Raw genomic sequence first — 6,376 nt, forward strand, 5'->3', positions numbered from 1 at the left:
ATGGCTGCAAATGTGCTCTCCATCTAAGGCTGCTCCCCGCCTGCCAGGCCTCTTCCGCCTCTTGGCCTGGAGCCGCCTGCCCCTCCCCCGGGGGCCCTGGGACGCCCTGAGCCGCTCCTCTCTGCAGGGGGGGCTTCACTGGGCTCCAGTGGGCACTGCGGGGCGGGCAGCGTCCACAGGGCTGCTCACCAGCCTGCCAGCCATTGTGCCACCTCCCAGCTGCCAGCCAGGCCTTCCACCTTCTGAAATGCAAATCCCACCGTGTCATTCTCCTGCCAGCAGCCCTTCCAGGTTCCCACGGCTCCCAGGGCGAGCGAGAGAGGGCCAAGCTCCCCGGCAGAACATGCAGCCCCCCGACGAGGCCTCTGCTTCCCTCCTGAGCCCCACGGCTCCACCTGCAGCCCCAGTTGCCTCCTGCTATTTCCATGGCGGGGGGCGGGGGGGTGGGTGCAATGGTTCCCTTGGCAGGAAGACGCCCCTCCCCACCCGCTCAGCCCCTCGTTCCCTCTTCTAGGGGGGCGGGCAGCATGTTCCGGGTCCCCTGGCCGCTGCCCCTCCCCACTCCATGCCCCTGGACCTCCCCGCCTCTCTCCTGGGCCCCCTGGCAGGGAGCACCCAGCCACGGGCCTGCCCGCCTGGGACCCTGCGCTGGGCAGGGGGACGTTGGTGGATTGGGGGGATTTGCTCAGCCCGCACTTCGCGATTGTGCACGCGGCTCCCTCTCTGCGAGCCCGCTGCCTTGCGGACGTGCGGTAAATGTGAAAACAGATGAAGTGAGCTCGGGGTGTGAGAACACAAGGAAAGGAGAGGCTGATCCCAAAGAGCCGCTCAGCCGGGGGCCCTGTGGGCTGGCTCAGTGGAGGGACATTCCTGGCGGGGAAACAGCACGTGCAAGGGGGCCAGCGGGAGGCGGGGAACAGCCTCGTGGGTTCTGGAAAGGGCCGTGCGTGGCTGGAGGAGCGGGGAGGGGTCAGGCCCAGTGGGGGAAGGTGTGCCAAGCCGGGGCATGGAGGGAATCCAGGGTGCCGCGTGGAAGCGAAATGAGTCTGCTGGGCAGGAGGAGGACTGTGTTTACACTGCTTCTTAACCAAGGACCACCACGGCGGTGTGGGGAGGGGGGACCAAAGGGCCGGACTCTAGAATCCGGGGGGCCAGGAGGGAGGAGAGGAAGAGGGAGGAGGGTGCTGGCCATCCCACTGGATCTTTCCTTCTCTTCTTCCCTAGTAAGAGACCCTCCCGTTTTTATTGAGTCTATGGCCACCTAGAATAAAAACAACTTTTTCCAGGCTCCCTTGCAGCTGGATGTGCAAGTGACCACGTTCTAACCGATGGGATGAGAGTGGAAGTGTCTTCAAGTGAGGGGATGCCCCCTTCTTCCTTCCTTCCTGCTGGCTGGAATGCATATGTTATGGCTGGAGTTCAAGCAGCCATTTTGGCCCATGAAGCCTTGCGCTCATGGAGTGAAGGAACGACAGAGTGTGGGTCTTTGAAGATCGTGCATCCACCATACCTTTCCCATACTGATTCCCTTGGGATTTGGGGAACTTCTCACTTGTTTGGGTTACCGTGATTTGGGGTGTTCTCACACTCCAGCCAGACCCAAACCTAACCAATGGAAGGGCGGGGAGGAGGGCTGAGACTCTGAGGACTCCACTGAGACAGAGTGGACAGAACTTGGTTCCCAATTTGATGGGGGCCAGGGGGCTGAGAAAGGAGAGCCGAGGCTGCCTCTGAGATCCCATCTTCGGAGGCTGGTCGAATCCTTTGCTTGCTATGCGTCAAGCACTTTCCATGTGCCAAGTGTATACACACGAATCGTATGGCCACTTTCTTCAAGGGGCTTGTGGGCCAGTGGGGGACAGATGGTACAATGGAAGAGCTCTGATGGAGGGAGGTAGGCACCTCACCATGGAGCTGCCAAGCCCTTCATGTGCTCATTCTGCAGTTATTGAGCGCCTACTGTGTACCAGGTGCTGCGGCAGATCTTGGGAACAGCAGTGAGCACCACGAACTCAGCATGGAGCTTATCTCAGGGAGTCTGAAGGGGGAGTCAGACAGCAGTCAGGTCACTACGCCGTTGACTGGCCAGGGCTACAAAGGAGACTCCCGGTGCTGTGAGCTGTCACACCAGGGGGCACAGGAGGCCCCGAGGGGATCTGCGACACTCCAGCTGTGTCCAGTGGGCGTCTCCAGGGCCCCGGGGCTGCCGGCTCTTGTAGAGCAAGGCAACTTCCCCAGCGCACCCCTCACACGTTCCTGGCCGCCCCCGAACCTCGGCTGCAGCGGGCAGTGGATGGGGCCTGGCCAAAGCGAGTCTGGGCTGACGGGTCCAGGGGGTGTGGCCACGCAGGCGAGGCTGAGATGGCAGTTGGGCTGTCGTGGGCAGGGATGGACCTGGAGAGGAACAGACAGATGTGGGCCATATTTAGGAGGTTAAATCAATAGGACTTTTTGTTGATGGACTGGAGATGGTGATGAGGGAGGGAGAGAGCCACGAATGGGCCCCTCCAGGCTCTGGCCCGTGTACACGACGATGGGCAGATGAGGGGCCCTGAGGGTGCACGTGCTTGTGAGGAGAGAACTGGGACTGTCATTTAAAAATTTCTTTCATTGCAATAAAATATATATAACATAAAATTTACCATCTTAGCCATTTTAGAGGGTCCAGTCCTGTGGCATTAACCACATTCATATTTTTGTGCAACCAACACTACCACCCGTCTCCAGAACTTTCCATCTTCCCAAACTGAAACTCTGTCCCCATTAAACACTAACCCCCGTCGCACTCCTCCAGCCCCCGGCCCCACCGTCTACTTTCTGCTTCTGTGAACTTGACTACTGGGTGCTCATATGAAAGGGATCATACAGGATCTGTCCTTTTGTGACCAGCTTATTTCACTTATCATGATGTCTTCAGGGTCCATCCACGTCATAGCAGGTGTCAGACTCTCCTTCCTCTTTAAGGCTGAACCATAGTCCACTGTGTGGATGGACTGCATTTTCTTTATCCATCCCTCCACTCATGGATGCTTGGGCTGCCTCCACATTTTGACTGTTGTGAATGGTGCTGTATGAAGGTGGGTGTCCCTGATTTGAATTCTTTGGGGTTTATGCCCAGAAGCGGAACTGCTGGATCATGTGGTCATTCTGTTTAAGTTTCTGAGCAACCGCCAGACTTTTCCACAGCAGCTGCGCCATCTTGCGCTGCCAGCAACAGTGCACGATGCTTCCAGTTTCTCCACATCCTCACCAACACCTGTGGTTTTGTTTTAATTTTCTATTTTGATAGCAGCCATCCTAATGGGTGTGAGCTTGGGGAGCATAATTTTGGACAAGTTGATGTGGATGTCTTCGAGACATCGAAAAGGAGATGATAAGGAGGCGGCTGGACAGCCAGGCCTGGAGCCCGGAAGACAGTGGGCTAAGGGGACAGATTTGCAATCACCTGCATGGCAGGAACAACCCAAGCCAGAGGTGTGCGTGAGCTTGTCTGAGCGGAGCACACGGCTTCCAGGGCGAGCTTGAAGGAACTCCAAGATGCGACGGCCAGTCGAGTAGCAGTGGCCGCAACGTAGGAGACTGAGGTTTTGTGGGAGGGGACCAGAAGCCAGATGCAGGCTGAGCAGCGAGTGGGAAGGGGGAAGAGAGAGGCTCATAGACAAGCTTGAGACATCGGAAAGCCAAGGGCAGCGCGCGTTGGGTTTCCAACGGGAGACACCTGAGCGTGTTTAAGCCCCCGCGGGGGGTGGGGCAAAGATGGAGGGGTGAGCCCCGGGCAGAGAACGTCCGCTCAGCACCAACAGGAGGAGGAAGGACCAGATACAGGAATCAAGCTTCCACCAGCAGTAACCAAATGAGGAACGGGGTGCACTCGTAGGTCACAGACTTTGAAAAGTAGTGTGCAAGGAAAAAATTAGAAGATTCCAGAAGGACTCGGTCCCTAGTCCTCCAGAAGCAATGAGGAAAGAAGAAAAGTCCACAGAGTTCTGACAGTTTTTGCCAGGACTTCTCCTGAGTTGCAAAGAACTCACTGCAGGGGTGAGTTGGTAGGCTAGAGAAATGTTCCAGAATGTTCTGGAATGTTCCTAGACCTCACAGCTGCACGATGCAGTTTTCCAAAGCTCCATAATGCCCTCTTGGGGGACAATCGGAAACCTTCAGCGTGGTTCTAGGCAGAGAAACAGCTCAGGATGCACCCGGGAGCCCACCGAGTCCTTGTACCCCCGCCCGTGCTCAGGCTACAGGACAGGTCCGAGGGGCAGCCTCTGCCCTAAATCCCAGCTCGATGGAATCCCAGCCGGGCCCAGAGAAGGTGGGGAGTAGAACTCACCCTTTATCAGAGGAAATAAGAGGGAGAGCTGCCCTCCGAGGCATAAGCAGTATGAAAACACGATACATGAGATGGAGGATATGAGACACACCGTTTACGGCAGACAGACAGACAACTCAGACTGTCAGAAGACACTACGAAGGACAGAAGAAATCTCTGTGCTGTAAGGTCTAAGAAGAGCATGAACACATAAGGCAGAGCTCGGAGACGCAAGGCCTGCGTGAGCTCAGCAGTTCAGCAGCTCCTGCAGGTTCCCTTTTCTTCTGTTGAATTCAAGGAAAATGAAATGTGATATTTAAAAACCACAATAGCAGGTGTCCGTCTTTTTTCATATGATTGCAAAGTTATTTCCGTGTAGGATTTATCTACCTGTCCTTCCTTCCATCCTTCTGTACGTAAATGCAGAGAGAGGGGTCTGCGATGACATTTACCAGATCTCAAGACTGGCTGTTTCCAGGTAAAAGGATTGGGGACAGCGTGGGTCTGCTCTATACTTTCCTCTCTTCTTGAAGAATGTGTTAGATGTGAAGGAAGTGGTCTGAGGCGGGAGGACCCGGGGAGATGGAAAGGGTTGGAGGGGTCGGGGTCGGCCTCAGGCAGGAGGGAGACCGGGTCGGGGGGCAGCCAAGGTTGGCACGGGAGTGGGGGTCCAGGAGGCTGAGGTCGGGGTGTTTTGGGGATGGGAGCAGCATGGGGTGAGCAGGGCCTTTGTTTCACTCCAGGCCAGTTCAAATATAAGAGGAGGATTTTGCCCAAAAAATTATCCTTTGGAAAAGAGGATAAGCCCTTACAAAGCACTTCATGCCATGGTCTCTCAGTCACTTTACTGGGACAGCCACATACTGTTTGGGACAGCAGCCCAAGGGCCAGAAGCAACGCTCATCAAAGCCGCCTGAGGGAGTCAGCTAAATAACTGTAAGAAAGAAATGTAACTAGATTTAGTCATTATTCCAGGAGTAGAGCCTCGCATTTGCAAGCACTGGGTGTCAGCCTACAGAAAATCACTTTAAAAATACAGCCGGTGGTTATATTCTGGAAATACGGACAGTGGCACCCAGGGCAGAAACCACCACCACCTCGACACGTGGTCCTAAGGTCCTCACGCGGGTCCTCGGAGGTGGGGAAGAAAATTTCCAAAGACGACACATCCTATGTGGATTGTTAATCACCGTGTGAATCTCACACAGCTTCGACGGAAGTCAGGATGCCGTGCGTGGGAAACTGTGTTAGATGATTCAAAATGGGGCGACATAGATACCGACGTGAGTTCACAGCACCGATGAATGTCTTACTTTATGTCTGATTTTAAATACGTACGTATGACCAAATTAATGCAATTAACTAAGAAGTTGGCATCTGATAATTTCAACCACAATAAAACGTTCATATTTTCTACTTGGTCACACCTTTTCTTTTTTGTGGTCTTCTCTTTGAAAAAATGGAGGCGCCTTATATCACTCAAGATGGCCTGAGTTTAGAGTTTGCGTGTGTGTGTGTTTTTGTGTGTGTGTGCACCTATGTTGATATTGTTTGTAACTGTATATTTGTATACACGTGTTTTGTGTGTGCATTTGTGTGAGAATATGTGTGTGTGCATGCATGTGTGTGTTTGCACTGTGTTTTGTGTATGGGTACTTTTCTGTGTGTTTGCGTGTGCATATTTGTGTTCGTGGGCTTGTTTGCCTGTGTAGGTGTGTGTGCATTTGTGTTTGTGTGTATGTGTTTGTGTATGTGTGTGTCAGCTTAAAAAGCAAATTTGCCTGTTATTTTATCTCAAAATGAGTTTATCAGGGAACAGACAAGATAACCGCAATTTGGGATACGCATGCTATGGCAAACCATAGGCAACTCTGGAGAACAAAGCAGTGAGCTACTTTTACGGAGAAAAAACGGGGAGTAGGCAGGGGCTGCTCTAAAGGAAAGGCCCCTGGGGGACAGTAACAGATCAGGGCAGCAACGGCTTCTCATTGGCTGAGCTGTGGGGTTTCTCATTGGCTGAGCTGTGGGGTTTCTCATTGGCTGAGCTGTGGCGTTTCTCATTGGCTG

General features: G+C 54.0%; 1 protein-coding gene across 1 annotated transcript in view; it reads right to left on the reverse strand.

Annotated features, from left to right (window-relative positions):
• Window positions 1-1,500: 1,500 nt before the first annotated feature.
• IQCE (IQ motif containing E) overlaps window positions 1,501-6,376 on the reverse strand; it is a 56,350-nt gene continuing 51,474 nt past the window's right edge. The window contains exon 27 of the transcript XR_006889373.1: window positions 1,501-2,394. The gene's annotated coding sequence lies outside the window, so the exon portion shown is untranslated. The remainder of the gene's footprint in view (window positions 2,395-6,376) is intronic.

The sequence above is a fragment of the Equus quagga genome, chromosome 7, assembly GCF_021613505.1.
Source record: "Equus quagga isolate Etosha38 chromosome 7, UCLA_HA_Equagga_1.0, whole genome shotgun sequence".
Lineage (NCBI taxonomy): Eukaryota > Metazoa > Chordata > Mammalia > Perissodactyla > Equidae > Equus > Equus quagga.